The sequence below is a fragment of the Cryptomeria japonica genome, chromosome 5, assembly GCF_030272615.1.
Source record: "Cryptomeria japonica chromosome 5, Sugi_1.0, whole genome shotgun sequence".
Classification (NCBI taxonomy): domain Eukaryota; kingdom Viridiplantae; phylum Streptophyta; class Pinopsida; order Cupressales; family Cupressaceae; genus Cryptomeria; species Cryptomeria japonica.
The window spans coordinates 19,547,279-19,568,775 of NC_081409.1; positions in this window are offsets into that span (position 1 = coordinate 19,547,279).

Below are 21,497 nucleotides of genomic sequence, written 5' to 3' on the forward strand. Positions count from 1 at the left end.
ATATGCCTCCATATGAGCCAAAGGTCAAACCAAATTGGTGGAATGGCGATGAATACTGTGAATATCACAAAAGCAAGGGTCATAAAATAGGAAATTTTCATTGGCTGAAGAACATTATACAAGATTTTATTGATAGAGGAGACATTGAGATCGAAGGACACTCATCTAATCAAGAACATGAAATGTTTAAAGAACCATTCCCAAAACATGACAAGGGAAAAGCTAAAGCCACGGATGAGCAGACCAACTATACCAGAGCATCATATAACTATGATTCAACTATCAATCACATTTCAACGAATAATTATGTCTCTACCATTATCATCAAGGACAAAATGCCTGAAAATTCTACCCAAAGACACAAGGTTGTCCTAAAAGGCATTGGACCTTCTTCTGAATCTTCCTCTGAATGTAATGTCACAACTTGTAGAGGTAAAGTCACCCTGCAAGGTTCTCCAACTAAAACCACCACTTCCTCATCAGCCAAAATTGAGTACAACCTAGTAGAACGGTTAGGGAGGACGCCCACACTTATCTATATCCTTGAGCTTTTACGCATATCCCCCACACATAAAGCCATTCTTGACAAAAATTTAAGAGACACTTCTATCCCCACAGATCTGAACGTGGACCAGTTTCAAGCCATCGTGGGATACCTTTCTGTTCCATACTCCCTTATATTCACAGAAGCTGGTGATGCCTCTGTGAGCCAACCACATAATGCACCTTTCCACATTGAAGCCTTCCTACACAAACATTGAATAAAATGAGTCCTGATAGATGGAGGATCTGGTCTCAATATATGTACTTTGAACACTCTCAAGCAATTGGGATATTCTGAAAAGGCTATGAATTCTACACATGCAATCACCATAAAAGCATATGATGATGAAGAGCGTTCATCCAAGGGCACAATCACCTTACCTCTTAGAGTTGGGCCAGTTACGAAGGATGTGGTTTGTCAAGTCCTTGATCTAGAGATCACATACAACAGATTGCTAGGACATCCATGGATTCATGAGATGAATGCAGTACCATCTACATACCATCGATGTATCAAGTTTCCACACAATGGAGTGGAAGTTACCATCAAAGCCGACCCAAACCCATTCATATATTGCAACAATCTGTGACCTAGATCAAAAATAACAATCCCTTTCAATTAAGAGGCTATTCCTTCATTAGCATATGTTGATCCTGAATCATTAAAACCTTCTACATCAAAAAAAGCAGAGCTAAAAGAAAAATTCAAGGTTAATTTCATGTTGATCAACTCCCACTATCTCCTAAGGTATTCAGTCAATAAGAACAACCTACAAACAATTTGCAATATCAAGGAATTGGGTGTGAACCACCTAGTGTTGTGGCTACTAAGTCTGAATGCAAATCGCCTCTAGTGGTGCAAGTAGCTCTTGATATGAATAATCCTAAGAGTGGTTCCAGCAAAGAATCTATTGAGCATATCGCCAGCCCTCTTGAGAACTCACATGGCCTTACCATTTCATCCTCTCCTTCCATTTCCACTCCACTTCCAGACTTGGAACAACAAGAATTACAAAAGCCCTTACTCATTGGGGATAAAAAATTAAGCTTTGAAAAGAAAAATCTAAAAGTCAAAAATAAAGAAAAGTCCTTTAGTCCAAATCAAAATCAAAAGCTATTGGACTCTGAAAAAATCAAAGTCAAGGATAAAAATGCTATGAAAGAAAAAGAGCAAGAGATGATCTCCCCTAATATCAAAATAACTGGGGGCAAAAGTTCTACAATTTTAAGTCAAAAAACATACTTGTTGATCCTAAGTCTCCATCATGCCATCCTACTTTCACTTCTTTTCACAATCATAAGCCTTCATAACTCATCCACTTATTCCACATGTCCATTCCCTTCTGGCGATACATCATGGACCTTTAATGGAACTTCCTTGAAGGACTTTGTTATCAGGGATGACCAAACTTCTTTAGGTGACACGCACATGGGCCTACATAGTCCACACACTAGTAATTCTATCTTAGTTCCTTCATCAAGGAAGACAATCACTCGAGCTACACATCATTCAGTCCAGGAACGTCGAAGCTACAATCGTAAGATAAAGCCTCACACATTTGAGGTGAGTGACTTAGTCCTTAGAGAAAACCCAAAAAATCAACAAGACAGAGAGAAGGGCAAGTTCAAACCAAATTGGCTTGGTCCTTACATCATTACAACAGCCTACAGATCTGGTGCATATCAGCTCTCAACTCCAGAGGGAGAACCTTTGGAGGATCCTATCAACAGCATGCACCTTCATAGTTTTTACACATAAGCTCTTCAGAGTATCCAAATTTAAAAATACAAACAAAAAAACAAATCAAAAAAACATTCAAAAATACAAAAAAATCATAAACATTAAAAATCGTTACTTGGTGAAAACCTAGCAAACAAGCGCCTTGTGACACAAAAAAATTGAAAAATAAAAAAAGTAAAGAGAAATAATTTTGTCCAATGGTGAAAACCACTTCAGTGGCACCCTAGGCAAGTACCATGGTGAAAACCGAGTCACTGGCGCTATGTGTAGAGACATTGTTCTTCCCTCCTTCGAGATTCAATATCATCCTTCACTTTGCACACACTCACAGCCTATCCATCCATAATAAATTAGCTCCTATATGTGGCTAAGGAAAATCCTAAGTCTAGTGATGGGCATGGAACTAAGAGCATCATATGTTCCGAGGAGTATAGTTTCTTCCATTTTTCTTTAGTCTACTCGCGCACAATCCACAATAAAGCAACATTTACATCGCAAATCCACAATAAAGTTCTGCCTTCTCCGCAATAAAGTATCAGTTTCATGGATTCAGTTAGTTTCAGATGAGACACGAGCAGCAATGGGCTTCAACAAATCAAATCTTTCAATAGACTCATATAACATATGGTTCAGTGTTATCTATCCTTTTGTGAAAGTAAACATTGTGACCACAATCAAATAGACTTATACAAGTGACAAGAGACACTAAACTTGACGACTACTGTGGATGTTGGTGTCGAGTCTTGGTTTTCTTTTGATTTTATCTTTCTGGTGACATGTCTTTTAGTTTTTCTAGGATGTCTCTGACTAGAGATTTTATCTCCAGGATGTCTTTGACTAGAAAGGTGAGGATTGGGTATCGTCACCTATTTTTCTTTGTTGTTTGTGGATTGTCTCTTAGTAATGCTATGACTTGTCCAAGGATATGAGGACACTATGAGTCTAAAGTGAACTGGGGCATCCCTTGTTTGCAACTGTATGATCTCCATGCAAATGGGTACTGATGCTCTGCAAAATGGGTTAGAAAATCTGTTTGATGGCAACACACACAAGAGCACAAGAAACAAGCATTAGTGTTAGCAACAAAACATTATCCTAAACAGGCATATCAAGAGAGATATTAAGCATGAAATAGAAAGCATACAAACATAGAATAGATAAACTATACTCCTCCAAATTCTAATCAAGATGCTCATAGTTGCTTCTCCCTTGTTCCTCCCCTCTCCAAGTTCCACATGAGTGTAGCTCTCAGTAGCTTTTTGCACTATGGATGACTTATAGAGGTTCAATATTGTAGATGATTATGAAAGGTATGCAAATGCAAGCTTGATAACCAAAGAAAGATGAGTTATCTAAATGCTATTTGTTAATTTTAACCAAAAGGGTGAATATGACTAATTATGTTGAAATGCTCTCTAAAATTTTCTATAACTTAGATGCATACAAGTTTTTAGGATCTGGAGTATGAAGAAATGAGCTCTATTTATAGGAAAAATGGAGCAATGGATGGTTGAGATTGAGTAATCTCAACAAGGGTCAGGATTGAATGATATTCAATCCATGTGAAGGATTTCAACCCAATCCCAAGATGACAAGTGTCAATATGAGATAGGTTGAGAGGAGAGGGAATAAGCATTAAATGCTTGACATGACCTAAGAGTTAACTTAGGAGTTAAGGTCAAGATTGGGTTGAGTGAATAAATTATTTATTCAAAGAATAAAATTTTTATCCAATGGATAAACTCGTGTGCAAAGGTTAAAGGGATAACAATGTCAAAGCAATAAATGCTTGAGGAGACACATGAGTCACATGAGGGTTGAGTCAGGGGTTAACCATAAATGGTCATGTAAGAGCCATAAGTGGTTTGGAAAACTTTAGAGGTTAATTTGTTGAACACACAAAGAATTTAATGTTTTTCAAAGACTTTGAAGTCTTTGAGAAGTGACTACAAGTTGCTTAGGAATGTGACAATAATTAGGGGATAGATTAGGTTAATTAGGAAGGGTTTAGAAGAATCTAGAAGGGAGTTAGGATTGCAAGTGGGTTTGGTGGGTGAGAGAAAATAGGATTTTAATTAAAATAAAATTAATTTATTTCAATTTGTGGTTGCAACTTGCATTTGTAGGAAAATGCAAGTGGGGGGGGATTTAATGATTTAAATAAATGTTTTATTTAATTTATTTAAAAGAGTAAATAGAATTTATTCATTTAATTGATTGTGAATTTGGTTTAATAAATTAATTAAAATAAATTGAATAATTTATTTAATTAATAGGAGAATGTTTTTGAAGATGAAATTAATTAAATGTTAATTTAATTAACTGATGGCTAGTGGGTTTTTAATCAAATAAATAGCAAATATTCATTTAATTAAAATGGACAGATTTATGTGACTACATTTGCCCCTCTTTGAGATGGTGTGGTTTATCGCATCGTTTCAAAGAAAGAGAAAATAGGTGTGAAGAAATATGCCCCATAAAATGTTAATTTAATGGGTGGTATGCCCCCTCGAGAGATGGGCCGAAAATTTCAAAAAATCGGGCAATCTCTCGAAAAAGAATGAAAATTGGAGGGGTGGTAGAAGAGAAGAATTTAACAATACTGGTGAAAAAATAGAAGAAATGGGAGGCTCGGGAAGTTCACAGGGACCACGACGGTGAGCGAGGGAAAATTAGGGTTACGGTGAAGGGTATATATGGCGGAAAGGGGTGAAAACAAACTCATTTGCATTCGCGTCCATAATGAAATTTGAGCTATGGGAGTGACCTTTTGGAAAAGAAAGTAACAGTCAGGATGTTGGTTCCCATAGTAGAGCACTGATTAGAGATAGTTTGACAATTCCAGCGGCTAGACGACTACGGACCAGCGGTATGTGAATTTGAATTTTTGAATTTTATGCATTTTTGATACGTTTTTTGCTGAGTCCAAGTTGAGTCAACACAATAGTGCTAAAACTGTGTTTTGGCATTGTTGTCAACTTAATTAGCACTATTGTGCCGCTATAGCGCTATTGCATAGTGGTTTTAGCGCTGTTGTCAAAAGTTGCGCTATGGTATAGTTGCTTTTGCGCTTTTGTTTGTTTAGCGCTATTGCGTAGTTGATTGAGCATTATTGTTGTGAAGTAGCGCTATGGTATAGTCAATGTAGCGCTATTGTTTTAGTGCTAGTGAATAGTTGATTTAGCGCTTTTGTGATAGTATTTGCATTGTTGTGTTCAAAATAGCGCTTATGTGTAGGAATATAGATGCCCTAGTGTGTTTGAAAAATGATCTCCTGATACCAATGGTGGATGGATGGAGATGTGAGGTGAGAGTTGTTTTGAACCATAGCAGCCCTGATGAGACTTAGGTCATTAGGATAAATGTCTATTGAAGTCTAGGTGTGCCATGATTGCTTACCTGTTGAGACCCGAACATACTTGATCAAAGTATCTCTTGATAGTCTAAGTTTAAACTTAAGAAAGCTTGAGACAAAACAACTGATGATGATGGTTGATGCATGTGTGTAGGAGGATCTTCATGTCTTACAAATGCGCGAGAGGCATCCCGCCACACAGGTGTTGCGCGATTGATTGACAGAGGCTGAGGTGGATTGCATTGCAGGGACAAGCCTGTATGAAATTATGTATATGCCTATGATTCGAACAAATCGTGGGTTGATCACAACATTGGCAGAGCAATGGCATAGTGAGACATGTATGTTTCACTTGGCACAGGGGGAGATGATAGTGACTCTAGAGGATGTATGGCACATCCTGCACATTCCTATTTGAGGAGAGCTGGTGAGCTATGACCGAGCGTGGGGGACATTAGCAGTGCAGAGATTTTTTGAGGAGGATGTCTTCATTGATGATGGGTCGATAGCCTGGGAGGATATAGCCATTTTGTATGAGCCATTACCAGCAGTGCTATCATGGATTGTTGAGGGACTGCTTTGTCCAGATCGACGATTGCATGGACTTGCCGTTGGTTGGGGTCAGGTGATCGAGTAGATGATTACAGAGGGGACCCAGTTTGCATGGGGACCATGTGTGCTATCACACTTATATCAGGATCTACATGAGGTAGCATACTGAGGGAGGGGCTCACTGGGAGTGGGAAGCACTCTGCTACATATTTGGGTGTGGGAGCACTTACCTGTTACCCGACTAGTTAGTCTGAGATTTTGAGCAGTGGACCAACCATATGTATACATGTATGGAGGTATGATGAGTCAGCCCCACCTGGGGAAGTTAAAGTAGTGGTGACAGGCACTGGATGACTTGGATACAGTGATCTAGAGGCTGTATATTGAGTGTGAGCCATGGGAGGATGATACAGAGGTGTTGTCGTATGTGTTCATGACACGATACCTCATTGGTAGGATAGCCTACAATGTGGAGAGATAGTTGCTTGGCAGAGTTTTGAGACAGTTTGGGTGGCGGCAAGGATTGCCTAGTGGTTTAGGAGAGTATGCATGGGTAGTATGAGAGAGGTACTTATGGGGGCTAGTGCTACCATATGATCAGGCATTGGCAGAGTTTCACACCTTACAGGAGAGACCATGGCAGATGAGGCCGGGGGTAGTAGATGTTGGGGTGTCAGAGGAGTATGCAGTATATTGCGGCACATCCAATTCCGTGGATATCAGATCCAGTAGAGCCAATTCCAGATTTTGAGGAGGATAGGGCACAGAGACGGAGGAGGAGAGGAGGTCACAGAGTAGTAGGTGGACAGGGGAGAGGGGATGGTGGTGGTGGGGATGGAGGAGGTGGTGATGGAGGAGGAGGAGGAGGGGGTGGGGGTTTTGGAGGAGGTGGTGGACGATTACAGCAGAGAGGGAGAGGTGGGCAGCCTTTGCAGCTATCTCAGGGACCTTTGATGCATGGAGGCATGAGACTAGGTGGCAGGGATGCAAGTGAGGGACATGCACCTATGGATATAGGGGAGGGAGCTACTAGAGAGGGAGCTATTGGAGAGGCACCTATGGATATGGGGGAGGGAGCTACAGGTGGAGATCTGTGGGACCATATGATACTATTTTTGTAGACTCGAGTAGAGGATATGGAGGCAGAGGTGGCCGCTAGAGATGTGCAGCTGTTTGCACGAGAGTTAGAGCTGACTGTAGTGTTGCGGGAGAGAGATCAGGTCGTGGACAGGGTGATCCGGTTGTAGGAGAGAGTGTGGGCCTTGGAGGGAGTACAGGGACAGGGGTTGTCTATGGAGGCATTGGCGAGGGAGGTACGGAGAGCAGGTGCAAAGGTGGATTACTGGTGGGGCCTATATGAGTAGGAGGTGCCATCTAGTCGATAGGCACTGAGTTATTCATAGATGCGTTGGGAAAGATTAGAGTGGTTTCAGAGGATGCAGAGTAGTGGTGGTGTGATGGGTCCTCCACCGAGAGATAGATTAGATGATGCAGGGGCTAGTGGGGGAGCAGGTGGTGATGGTGGTGCAGCATCCGGTCACAGTGGCATCTGAGAGAGCATTTTGTATGCATGTTTTTACATTGTCATTTTGGAATATGTCTTGGATGGTTCTTCGTAGCCGATTTTTTTGGACTTCATTGTACTCTGATACATGTATATTTTTGGCAATATGATGTGATATATATGAGGAGATCCCATATTTTGTGCTAATATGCATTTTGATGACATGTATGGATGCTTATGTAGGATGATGATTTTATGATTTATGCTTAGATGGATACTTGTATTTGCTATATGTATGTGTTTATGAGATGATTCCAATATGCATGTTTTATGATGATTTATTCTTACATGATGTCTATATGAATTTTTGTTTATGAATGGGATCCTAACATGTGGATGCAGGTTGATATATGTGTGCATGATGCGTTGGTGATGTAATGCCTATTTTAAATGATGATTATGTATGCATAATGAAATGATGTTGATGATGGTACTTTGGATTGTATGTTTGGATGAGATAATGAGATAATGAGATAATGATAGGAAATGATGTTACGATATAATGCGCTAAATGAATGATTTATATATGTAAATGCATCTAGATGTTTGTTAGATGAGTGGAATATGAATAAACAAATGTAAAGTACAAATGTTTAAATGATGATCTCTAAATGAACGCATATATATAATGTATGAACCAATGTTGAGGCAAATGGTTTTATTATGATTCTAAATGGTGAAAAATATGATGAAGTGAAATGATAATGCAACTTATGGGTAATGAATAACTGCACCTTAATGCAATTAAAAAAGGAGAATGAATGCATTATAATGAATCCTAAATGAAATGAAATGAATGAGTATAATAATATACTTAATGGATAAAAGAATGCACTTAACTAATGGATAAATAAATAAATGTATGCAACTATAGAAATCTAAACAAATGCATGGTACACGTGTTTAAATGATGATAAACAATGATTGGTAATTGACACTAAATGAAAGCATAGTAGTGGCTAATAATGGTAATAAAGGCAATGTTATAAATGGATCTATATGTCATGATTATGCCATGATGAAATGATATAATGAGACTAATGCTAATAAATGATAGTGAACTATATGTAGTTGAATGCAACTAAATGCTATGAAATGCACTTTATGCAAATGCAACTAAATGTAATGATGAAGATATGATCCTGAATGCAAGGTTGTTTAGACTTTGCATGATGCATTGATGATGTATCAGAGTACTCTGTTGTGATTGTATCCAAGACCAACTCAATTTTCGCATAACTGCTCATATTAACTTTGTTCACACTTGCATAAAAAACTATGCATATGAATAATGAATGAGTGAATGGATGGGCGATATGCAACAGAATGCAATATAAACAGATGAGATGAAATGACGATCCATAGTGCTTTAATTTCATCATTGAGCTTTAAAATGTTGTAAGAAAATACAAGAAACTTGACATAACAATTCAAGATGACTTGAGTATTCCGTACATGGATTTTGATATAGCAAGTTAATACAAGCAACTTGATATAATGGATCAAGTTGACCTAAGTAGTGCTTGCAGAACAGACAAGGATTATCTCCTTTTATGCATGACTTGGAACATCCTCCTTGATCTTTTGTCGGTCATATCCCGAGACAAGTTCATACCATAGTAAGAGATAAACCTTTATCGAGCTTGGATGAGGCAGTAGGAACCAAAGATGGAGCATTGTACCTGTAAGCAAACATCATATATAAAGAATAAAGAATATGGACCCTCGATAATGGTTCATGCTCATATGGTCTAGGTATACATTGTAGTCAGCAAGCCATAGTGATCTATGATTGTATTTCGCATATGATCACGTAACTTAGTGAGCTTCCCACGTAGACACCATTAGTACATGCCCCATAACTTCATCGAAATAATTCGCAAAAGACATACAAACAATGTTGTAGGAACCATCTCGACTACTCTAATCACCTGTGGATATCCCGGAGTAGTGTAGGAACCTGATATAAATGAATGAATGAATAACCTACAAATCAACCAAGTATTTGATAGATTAAATAGAATTTTCTTGTTAAAGAAAATGTGATTTTGTCTTTGTTTTGGTAAGGAAGGATGCATCCTTGTTAAGACAGTTGGTGTGTCGATGTTGATTGTTGGGTTGATGTGATAAGAGATCATCGTTTGAGTATTTCACAATGTTGTTTGATATCTGCTTGAATTCGTATGTACAAAGAGATGCCATGTTTTTGATTGATTTGATATTTTATGATGTTTTTGGATTTTTTGAGATAGTTTTCCAATGTTTTTGGTATTTTGATGATTGTTTTGAATGTTTTTGGAGTTTTTGTGAGATAATTTTCCGAATGTTTTTGGTTGTTTGATGATTGTTTTGAATGTTTTTGGATTTTGTGAGATAGTTTTGAATGAAGAACTCAATGAATCACAAAATAATGTAGAATCCACTTCCATCAATTAGATTAAGGGCATTTCCCCCAGCTTAGACATGACCATGAAAAAGCGGGATGTGAAATGCATGAAATACTATCCTGGATTGAAGATCAATAACAAGCCATGGTTTGGACAGATGGATGAATGGATGAAATGAATGTGATCGCAACAAGTCTGAAAGAAAATGGAGCCATAGCCTTTACAAGTAGCACCTGTTTGTTAGGTTTTCACCATCACACTTACCCAAGGTGCCACCGGAGTGGTTGTTCACCATTTGGATGCATGATTTTTCTTTACAATTTTGTTTTTTTTCAGGACATTTATCTGAATGTTTTTGGTGTTTTGTCGGTATGTATGGGAGCTTGATGCTTTGTGCAGTTTATGTATAAAACCATTTGAGGTGCATGTTGTTGATCGGATCTGCTAGCGGTTCTCCTTTAGACATAGCCAACTGATATGCCCCAGACCCAAATACAACAGTGATAACATATGGACCCAACCAGTTTGATTCAAAATTTCCCTGATATTATTTGTTTGGTTGGTTACGAGGATTCTCTCGAAGAACAAGATCACCTACCTCAAATGTACAAGATCTAACTCGATGATTATAGCTTATGCTCATGCGCTACTGATAAGATTTGAGGTGATTGTATGCAGCTTGTCATTTCTCATCAAGTAGCTCTAAGTCCTAAAGACGGGATACTCTATATGCTTCATCATCTATAAGATTATGCAAGGAAACCCGTAGAGATGGTATCTCGACCTCAATAGGTAATAAGCCTCTGCTCCATAGACCAATGAGTAGGGAGTTGTGTCTGTAGGGGTTCGAATGCTAGTTTGATATGCCCATAGTGCTGGATTCAATTGAACATGCCAATCACAATTGGCATCATTGATTGTCTTCTTGAGGATTCTCAATATGTTCTTTTTTTATGCTTCAGCCTGACCATTGCCTTGTGGGTAATAGGGAGTAGAAAAGTGGTGTTGGATGTGAAACTTCTCACAAAGTTCACGGACATCCTGATTTTTGAAAGGAAGACCATTATCTATGATGATGGACATGGGTACACCATACCGGCAGATTATGTAATTAAGGATGAATGAGGCGATCTGCTTGTCGGTGACTTGGGTAAGTGGAACAACTTCGATCCACTTTGTGAAGTATTCGATGGCGGTAATAATGAATTTATGGCCGTTGGATGAAGATGGATGGATTTTACCCACAAGGTCAAGTCCCCATTGACAAAAAGGCCATGGTGTTGTGATTGGTTGCAATTCTTGTGCTGGTGCATGTATCAGATCTCCATGAACTTGGCATTTCTTGTACTTTTTGAAAAAATAGTAGGAGTCTTTTTCCATGGATGGCCAATAGTATCTAGTGTGCAGAAGTTTCTTAGCTAGTGATGGACCGCTTGCATGAGTTATACAAATTCATTCATGTACCTCTTCCAAGGCCTTTGTTATCTCATCCTGCTCTAGACATCGAAGGAGAGTACCATCAAGACTGCGTTGATATAGGGTTTCAGCAATAATGGTATATCGAGTGGTTTGGCAAATAAAGGTTTGTCAAGCATTTAATGCTTATTCCCTCTCCTCTCAACCTATCTCATATTGACACTTGTCATCCTAGGATTGGGTTGAAATCCTTCATATGGATTTAATATCATTCAATCCTGACCCTTGTTGAGATTACTCAATCTCAACCATCCATTGCTCCATTTTTCCTATAAATAGAGCTCATTTCTTCATACTCCAGATCCTAAAAAACTTGTATGCATCTAAGTTATAGAGAATTTTAGAGAGCATTTTAGCATAATTAGTCATATTCACTCTTTTGGTTAAAATTAACAAATAGCGTTTAGATAACTCATCTTTCTTTGGTTATTAAGCTTGCATTTGCATACTTTTCATAATCATCTACAATCTTGAACCTCCATAAAGCATCCATAGTGCAAAAAGTTGTTGAGAGCTACACTCATGTGGAACTTGGAGAGGAGAGGAACAAGGGAGAAGCAACTATGAGCATCTTGATTAGCATTTGGAGGAGTATAGTTTATCTATTCTATGTTTGTATTCTTTCTATTTCATGCTTAGTATCTCTCTTGATATGCCTATTTAGGATAATCTTTTGTTGCTAACACTAACGCTTGTTTCTTGTGCTCTTCTGTGTGTTGCCATCAAACATATTTTCTAACCCATTTTGCAGAGCATCATTTGGTGAACCCGACGTGAATCCAACAACTTTTTTTTTACAAACTAACTTTTTGACTATTTAGCTTGACACATAGGTCGCGCTTTGGCGCTTTTGTTCGTGCTTTAGCGCTATTGCAATTTGATATTTTAGCGCTATTGTTCTTACAATGGTGCTATTGTCTCAAATTTAGTGTTATTTCCCATATATTAGTGCTTTTGATTCTTAACTAGCGCTCTTGTCCATATTTTAGCACACTTGTATTTGTTGTTTAAATATTTTACTTTAGCGCTTTTGTCTATACTTTAGCGCATTTGTGTTAAGTAGCACTTCTGTTGTCACACAAAGTAGGGCTATTGTAATAGAACGTTGTAAAAGAAAGGCCTTGTAACCGATAATATTATTTTTTAGGCTTGTGGAAGCCCACCATGTTTTCAGATTTTTCTAACTTTTCGTTTCATGTGTAGGTTTTAAACTAACCCCTTTTTGTTACTTAACAATCAAAAACACTTCTTTTGGTGCTTTAAAAATCACAACACAATTTTTGTTTACTTGCAAGTTAGGAAACAAACTGTCATTTGGTGCTTTAAAAAAATCACAACACAACTTTATTTCTTGCAAGTTAGGATTCATTTTCTTTTGGTGCTTAAAATCAACATCACAAAAATTTGATTTCCTTGCATCAATCTAGAATGAAAAATTCAATATCAACACTTCAACTTGTTGTGCAAGTAAAACAAACAATCAACTTGTCTCATTTTCGCAAAATGATTTTACTTCATACAAACATGTTTTTCATTAAGTTGACCAAGATTTCAAATTCTAGTTTACTCAAACGTATTGCCTTTGAAGTTAAAAAGAACATCATGGTTGTTGGAGCAACATCTCCAATTAGATAGAACATCATTGCAATGACAAGTTAAAAAGAACAATAGTATTTTGTGTTTGGCAAACTTGTGCAAAAGAGTTTGTCGAGTGGTCCCACTTCTAGCACACACTATCCTCTCCCTTGGCTTTCGTGGTCCTAGGTGCAAGAGAAAAGTGTTAGTAACACTCAAAATTTTATCTTTTAAAGAGAGGCCTGCCAAGAGACACATCACTCTTGGGAATGACCTCACGCGGTAAATCCTTTGAGCCGCTATAGAAATCAGGTGTGAGCGAAACTTGTAGCCTTGGGTATAGCTGTTCCTACAGTGTAACTTTTCAAAAGGACAAATGGGCCCCACCACAAGTTACAAGGCTCTTAAGTGAGTCACTGCAGAATGAACTTATGTCCAAAAACATCAAAAATTACTAAACACTTTTAATTAGTAGCCCATCTGTTCTATTGATTGAGGATATTTGTGATAAATTCAATGCAAAAGCATAGATGGTTTTGCTCCCAAAATACTTACCATACATATTTCCTTGAGTAGAAACATAGCTTTTTGAAAGGTTACTTGTAGCCTAATAAAAGTGGTGACTCCCCCATCATAGGGATCATCTATTTGTTATGCTCACGCAAGACTTAGTATATCAAATCCTTACCTGCCACGGCAGGATTCATAAGGTATGTAGTACCAAAGTCGAAGAAATATCAAGATGTGGGCTGAAATTATCGCAACTGGCCATTTGACCTTAGGGATAAAAAGTGTTTGAAGTGTTTTCATTTTTGAGTCAAGACCAGTGCAAATTGAGCCGACTTCAAGCTTTGGAAACACCTAAAATATATTTGAAGGAAAGGGTCACAAAAAGTTAGAAAGATTGGGTTGATCTAGACCCATACTTACTTGTGCCTTTTAAGGCAACATTCTTGTGTTTGTGTGCTTGCTTTGTTTTCTTGTCAAAACAAAAAAAAAAACATCATAAACCCAAATCAAAAACAAGTATTAATCCAACACCAAAATTTTAAAAAACACAAAAGATCAAAAATAAAGAGCAATAATCAAAAGTATCAAACTATATGACCATTCTTCACATATTGAGAAAGAAGAATCTTCATCAACACATCAACTTGAAGAAAAGACCATTAAGCTCAAAGGCTTTTATCAAAAGGAGGAAATTATTCTATCTTAATATACAAATCTTTGTCTCTCATAGAACCTTCTTACGTCACATGCGTCTTTAACTTCAAGGAAAATCAAACGAGTTTGATCAAGAATCATTAAACTGCAAAGCTTTTACTCAATATAGAGATTTGAGTTATCATTAAAATAAGGGAGACAAGATCAATCCTGCCTTCTTTTTAGATATTTGTATCACATATAACGTAGCTCAGGAAAAACCACCAACCCCTGAACAAGAAGAGGAAGAATCTATTCCTTTTGTAACACAAAGTTTCTATTGAAGTTGAACATCTCATCCATTATCACATTCACATCTCATCAAATCCATTCCAACTCTCAAAATATCAAGAGGTTTTTGTACTAAGTTCTATTTTGATATTGCTTGAATCAAACACAAACACATCACTTTTTAGAGTGTCTCTACATCTAGGATAAACTCATCCTAAGAGACATTTCTACACAGGTTAAAACTAGTCTCTGAGTGTATCCTCTCATTACTAGGTAGTTGAGTCTGTAATAAATCTTAGATTTCTCTACACCTTATCACACCAAACTTTGTCAATCCAACACAACAAGCAATTCAAGAAATAACTTTGGTAACATCTACCTTTAGTGCTAGGGATCCGTATGCAAAACACTTCACCAAACATCAATCTTTCATTCCATCACCAACTTATCATCATTTTCATCAAACTTCAACAAAAACTTGTAAACCAAATGGCTCATACCAGGTCTAGGTCTAGACAACAAGAAATTGAAGAGGAAGAGGAGGAAAATATCAATGAATTCCAAGAAGCCCTTGGAGGAAACATAAATGATGACAACCCAAGTACTCCCACTCCTATGGCAATAGAAAGGGCACAAAACAACCCTCTCTTTAATAGACTTTTTGATGAAATACTCGGGAGCAATGCCGATGCTCACTTTTTAAGACTTGCTCAAGAGGGGGCTAAACTACCCTCTGACTTTGATGTTGCACAACTAAGACAAGCATCAGAATGCCAAAGTCATAATGAGGATGAAAGAGGTAGAGATGACATTAGATATAACCTCCTCAAGGTAATCCCCCACCTCCTTTAAATGAAATAGACATGTTGTGGCAACAAGTAAAAAATCTCGCCCAACAACTTCATAGTGGTGTAAAAACCAATCAATTTTCACTCAATGAAATTTGTCCCTATCCCTTTGATAGGAATCTTCACATGCCACCTTTTCCACGAGGGTTTGAAACACCCAAGTTCGAAAAGTATAGAGGAAAAGGAAATCCTCATGATCATGTTAGAGAATTCCATTCAGCTTGCCTCGAAGTGGCATTCGAGGATACATACCTAATGCAACTTTTTCCCCAAAGCTTGGGAGGAATAACCACATCATGGTTTTCTTGATTACCCGGTGGCATTAGAACATTCGAAGAACTCATCCAAAAGTTCCTGGCACATTACTCACACAATATTGAACGTGATATCACCATGGTTGATCTATGTAACACTAAACAAAAACCAAGTGAGCTATTTTTAGTCTTTCTGCAACAATGGCATCAAATGTCTAGCAGACATTCTCTTCAGTTACCTGAACAAGAACTAGTGGAAATATTTATTTCCAACTTAAATGATGAAATGGAATTTCACCTAGACGTAAAAGACATAGACTCTTTCAATGACATGATCACCAAAGGCTTAAAATGTGAGTGGGCTCTCAGCAAAAAAGGGCTTATCAAGATATATAATGAGCCAAAGGATGGCCCTCGCCCACGCTTCAATAGTGACAAGCCTAACTTCTGGAACAAAAACATAAACGTCGTCAATGACGGAATTGTGGATGCAAGAACTATCAAAAGTGCACAACCTATGGTTTGATTTGCAAGACAGAATCCCCCACCCAATAATAACACAGTTGCTCCTCCAAATCAAGGCCGCAACACATCTCAAGAGGAACCCAGACAATGTCAACAAAATTTTAAACCAAAACGAACATACACTCCCTTAGGGGAACCCAGCGAAACAGTGTTACATCAGTTGGTTTCTCAAAATCTAGTGACCTTTCCCAAAACATCAAATTATGAGCCTCAAGTCAAACGTTCATGGTGGAGGGATACTGAACATTGTGATTTCCATCAAGGGAAAGGGCATAAGATAAGCAATTGTCACAGATTGAAAGATCTTATTCAAGATCTTATTGACCGAGGTGAAATCAAAATTGAAGGACATGATTGAAAGACAACAAACAATGATCATCTCATGTTTAAAAATCCACTTCCATCACAAGATCAAAGGGGTCCTTCCACTTCAGGGAGAAACACAAATACCATTGATTATATGCAAGCCGCATATAATTACACTGTGAATCACCTATATGATGCCAGTGAATAGATTGCAACTATTACCATTAAAAATCCCAGTTCCAACTGCAATGTTCTTACATGTCATGGCAAGATTACCATAAAAGTAGCTCCACAAGGCATCCCATCTATCCCAAAATAGTATAACCTTGTGGACCAATTAGACAAAACGCCCGCACTCATATTATCTTAGAGTTATTGCACCTATCTCCATCCCATAAAACAATCTTGGATCAAGCTCTTCAAGAGGCATCAATCCCTGCAAACCTAAATACAGATCAGTTCCAAGATATGGTTGGAAATCTAAGGTCATCACCTTGTCTCACTTTCTCTGAAAGTGGCAACTCATCCTTCCAGCAACCTCATAACGCCTCACTCTACATTGAAGGGTTTATCAACCAACATAGGATCAAGCGAGTCTTGATTGATAATGGAGTAGACCTGAATATCTGTATGCTACAATTGTTCATAGCATTGGGATATGCAATTGAATCAGTGGATCCCCGCAAGAAGATCACAATCAAAGCCTATGATGATGCAGAGCGTTCATCCAAAGGAGCTGTTGTACTACCAATCCGAGTGGGCCCTGTGGTGAAACACATCATTTGTCAAGTTCTTGACCTTCCTCTACCATACAATTTATTATTAGGAAGACCTTGGATACATGCCATGCAAGTTGTTCCATCTACCTACCATCATTGTATCAAGTTCCCGCATAATGGTGTAGAAATCGCAATCCTGGGAGATGCAAATTCCTTTGCATATTGTCATAATATCAGTCATCAACTAGATATTACCATTCCCAACAATAGAGAAGCCATCTCCTCCACATCATACGTAAGTCCAGCCTCTCTTTCCGGTTCAAACACCACTATACCCAAGAAAGAGAAGCTCAAGATTAAAATAGCAGAGGAAGGTCCTGGGGAGTACAATTTGAGCTAACTCTTTTGTGTTGGACAAATACCCACTTCTCCTAGAACACATGGTAAACCTCAATGGTTACTTCAACAACCACTGATTAGGCTAGCATGTACTTTGACACCATTCATCCTTGGAAAGAGTTGAGAGGAAGAGACCAGAGATGAGGACTTAGGAGAATGGATCTATAAAGATCCTATCACCACCGACATTCTGCAAGCTAAGGTTCCCACAGATCAGTATGGCAAAGGCCTTCTCATTATGCAAAGAATGGGTTATGATGGTCAGAGTGCTTTGAGACCATGCAAGAAAGGATGACATGAACCGCTGTAGTCGGAATTAAAGCCCAAAGATAACACAGGACTAGGCTTTCAAAAGGAGATCCTTCCTAAGCTTAGATTCAAAGGGAAACCTAGCAAACCACTATATCAGCCTATTACAAAGAGGTCACCTTTGATTATAAAAGCAACATCAAACACCATAGCAACTACCCCATTAAGGCTAAAAATCCCAGCAAAACCATCCACAACACCAGTCATCCCACCAATCAAAAAAACAACCCCATCAGCAACAACAATAACATCAATAGCACCATTAGTAGAAACAATTGTATCAGAACCCCCAGCAATATCGACAACACCAAAAATTCTAGCAGAAGTAGTAGATTCAACACTACCAATACTCCTCATATTGGATTCATTGATCCCCATAATCCTTCCTGCAGCACCAATCATTTCATCTACAAAACCGATCACACCTACAGTGTTTAACTCAAAGGACATCCCAGTATGGTATAGTAATCAGATAATTGAAAGCGACTCAGAGACTAACTCACATGAATGGGAATTTGATTCCATCTAGCTTAATACTTCAAATGAGGAAGACACATCACTACCTCCACCCCACAAAGACATCCTTGTTTATGAAGAAGCACAGATAAAGACCTCTTAGATTCCTAAACTGGAAACTTCTTCCACGGACCCTACATCACATCCTATTGTTGATTCTAATAGGGAGAGTACCATCAATGACCTACACCAGAATGTCTTAACCCTCACTGATACATCTAACGAACTTAACCTAATTGATGAGGTAATGCCCATTAGCCATCCTGAACTCATCGAATGGAACCAACCTAATCCCCCATGTCTTGACCATTTCCAAAACGATGAGGCGATCATTGACTTTTTGGAACTACGGGAAAACATACCAAGCGGGGATCACAAAGTTGGATTAGCCATTGAAATTAATAGCGCAACATACTTTGGGGTGGATGCCAAACCTTTCAGCTACAAAAATATAACAATAAAACATGGATCTTCCAGTGAAATCCACACTGTGGCACTGTTTGATCCCACAAAAGTAAAAAGAAAGAGCGTATCCAATGGTGAAAACCTATCTGAGGCGCTTGAGGATGAAAGGTTTGACATTCTCCCCTCTAGTACATAGTAGGAACGATCAACAATTCTCATCAAGGAAACCAAAGAATACAATGTGGGGACTCCTGAAACTCATCACCACATACATCTGGCATCTCTTTTAACTCCAGAGGAATGGCCTAAGTTTTTAGAATTCTTCTAGAAGTGCCAGATTAACTTTGCATGGTCCTATGCAGACATGCCTAGGCTTTATCCTGATTTAGTCATGCATCACCTCACCATCACAGAAGGAGCCAAACCTGTCAAGCAGAAGCTTCGCAAGATGCATCCCCAGATTGTGATACTAGTCAAAGCAGAACTTAAGAAACTCCTGGATGTCGGTTTCATTAGACCAATTGATTATGCAGATTGGATCTCCAATATTGTGCATGTCGGCAAACCAAATGGGGGCATTTGTATCTCTACTGACTTCAAAGATCTGAACAAAGCATGTCCTAAAGATGACTTCCCCCTACCAAACATCGACATAATAGTGGACCTAACAACAGGACATGCCATGCTTTCACTCATGGATGGCTTTTTAGGGTACAATCAGATAAAGATCACACCAGAGGATCAACATAAGACAACCTTCACATGTCCATGGGGAACATACTGCTGGAATGTAATGCCTTTTGGTCTAAATAATGTAGGAGCGACCTATCAACGAGCAATGACCACCATCTTCCATGACATGATGCATACTATAATGAAAGATTATGTTGATGACTTACTAGCAAAATCACTCACAAGAGATGGTCATTTGGACATATTAGAGCAAATCTTTGACAGACTAGAACAATATCATGTTCGACTCAACCCAAAGAAATGTGTCTTTGGAGTAACCTCTAGGAAGCTTCTAGGATACATTGTCTCAAGCAAAGGCATTGAGGTCAACCCAGCAAAGGTCAAAGCAATCATGGACATGCCACCACCAAAGAACATCAGTCAGCTAAGGACATTACAAGGGCACCTACAATCAATTTGGAGATTCATTGCAAAACTGGCAGATAAGTGTCACCCCATTACACACCTATTACATAAGAACATCCGCTTTCAATGGGATACCAGATGCCAGCAAGCATTCCAGATGCTTAAAGACTACCTCATGAATACACCATTGTTGATCTCACCAGATCCGAGTAAGCCTCTACTACTCTATATCTGAACAACAAATACAACATTAGGTGTACTACTGGCACAACACAATACAGAAGGGAAAGAGTGTGTTGTTTACTACATCTCTTGCACACTGGTTGGCTATGAACTCAATTACATCCCTATTGAGCGAGCTTGCCTAGCAGTAATCTTGGCAGACACTAAACTAAGGCACTATTTGTTGACACATAAAGTACAACTAATTGCAAAGATTGATCTGCTCAAATACTTACTTAGCAAAGCAGCATTGACAGGCCGCTCGGCCAAATGGGTGATGATTCTAAGTGAATTTGACATCGAGTATGTGGACTATAAGGATATTAAGGGTCAAGTTATTGCAGATCAGTTGGTCGATGCACCACTCATAGGTGATCATCCTCTCATTTCCAATTTTCTAGATGAAGAGATATTCATGATCACAGCAGCACAACCATGGAAACTATACTTTGATAATTCATACACTAGGCATGGCTCGGGGGCAGGCATTTTTTTTATCACACCTCAAGGTGACAGCATCCTGAAGTCTTACAGGCTCACATTTCCATGCACAAACAACATAGCTAAATATGAGGCCTTGATCACAGGACTCAGGCTAGCCATACAATGGAAGTTACAAGAACTACAAGTATATGGCAACTCCCAACTGGTCACTCGATAAGCAACAGATGAATATCAGACCAAGGATGATAAACTCATGCCATACAAACAAATGGTGGACAAATTAAAGGTATCTTTTACTACTACTACCTTTGAACAAATACCCAGGGACCAAAATTGAGCTGTTGATGTTATAGCTACCATTGCATCTCTCCTAGATCTTCCACAGAATTCAACATGCTAAGAGTTCTTGGTCGGACAGCTTTGGATTCCCACTTATGATATCCCCGAATCTGAGATGATATGTCACCTTATCGGTTCTGAATCCCCATGTTACAGTGAGTTCTACACCTACCTCTGTGATCACATACTTCCTCCTGTGGTCGTATAACACAATGCAAAGACAAACGTTAGTGTTAATCAACCAAAAACTAGTCTAAGCAGGCATACCAAAAGAGACACTAAAAATATGATAAAATATTTAGCTATGGCAGCAAATAGAACAAGGAATCTCCAAATGCCTTCTAACATGCTTTTAGCTCCTTCTCCCTTATTCCTCTCCTCTCCAAGTTCCAAATTAGTGTAGCTCTCAGTAGCTTTTTGCACTATGGATGCCTTATGAAGGTTCAAGATTGAAATGCTTTAACTATGTTATGAAAGTGTAAAACA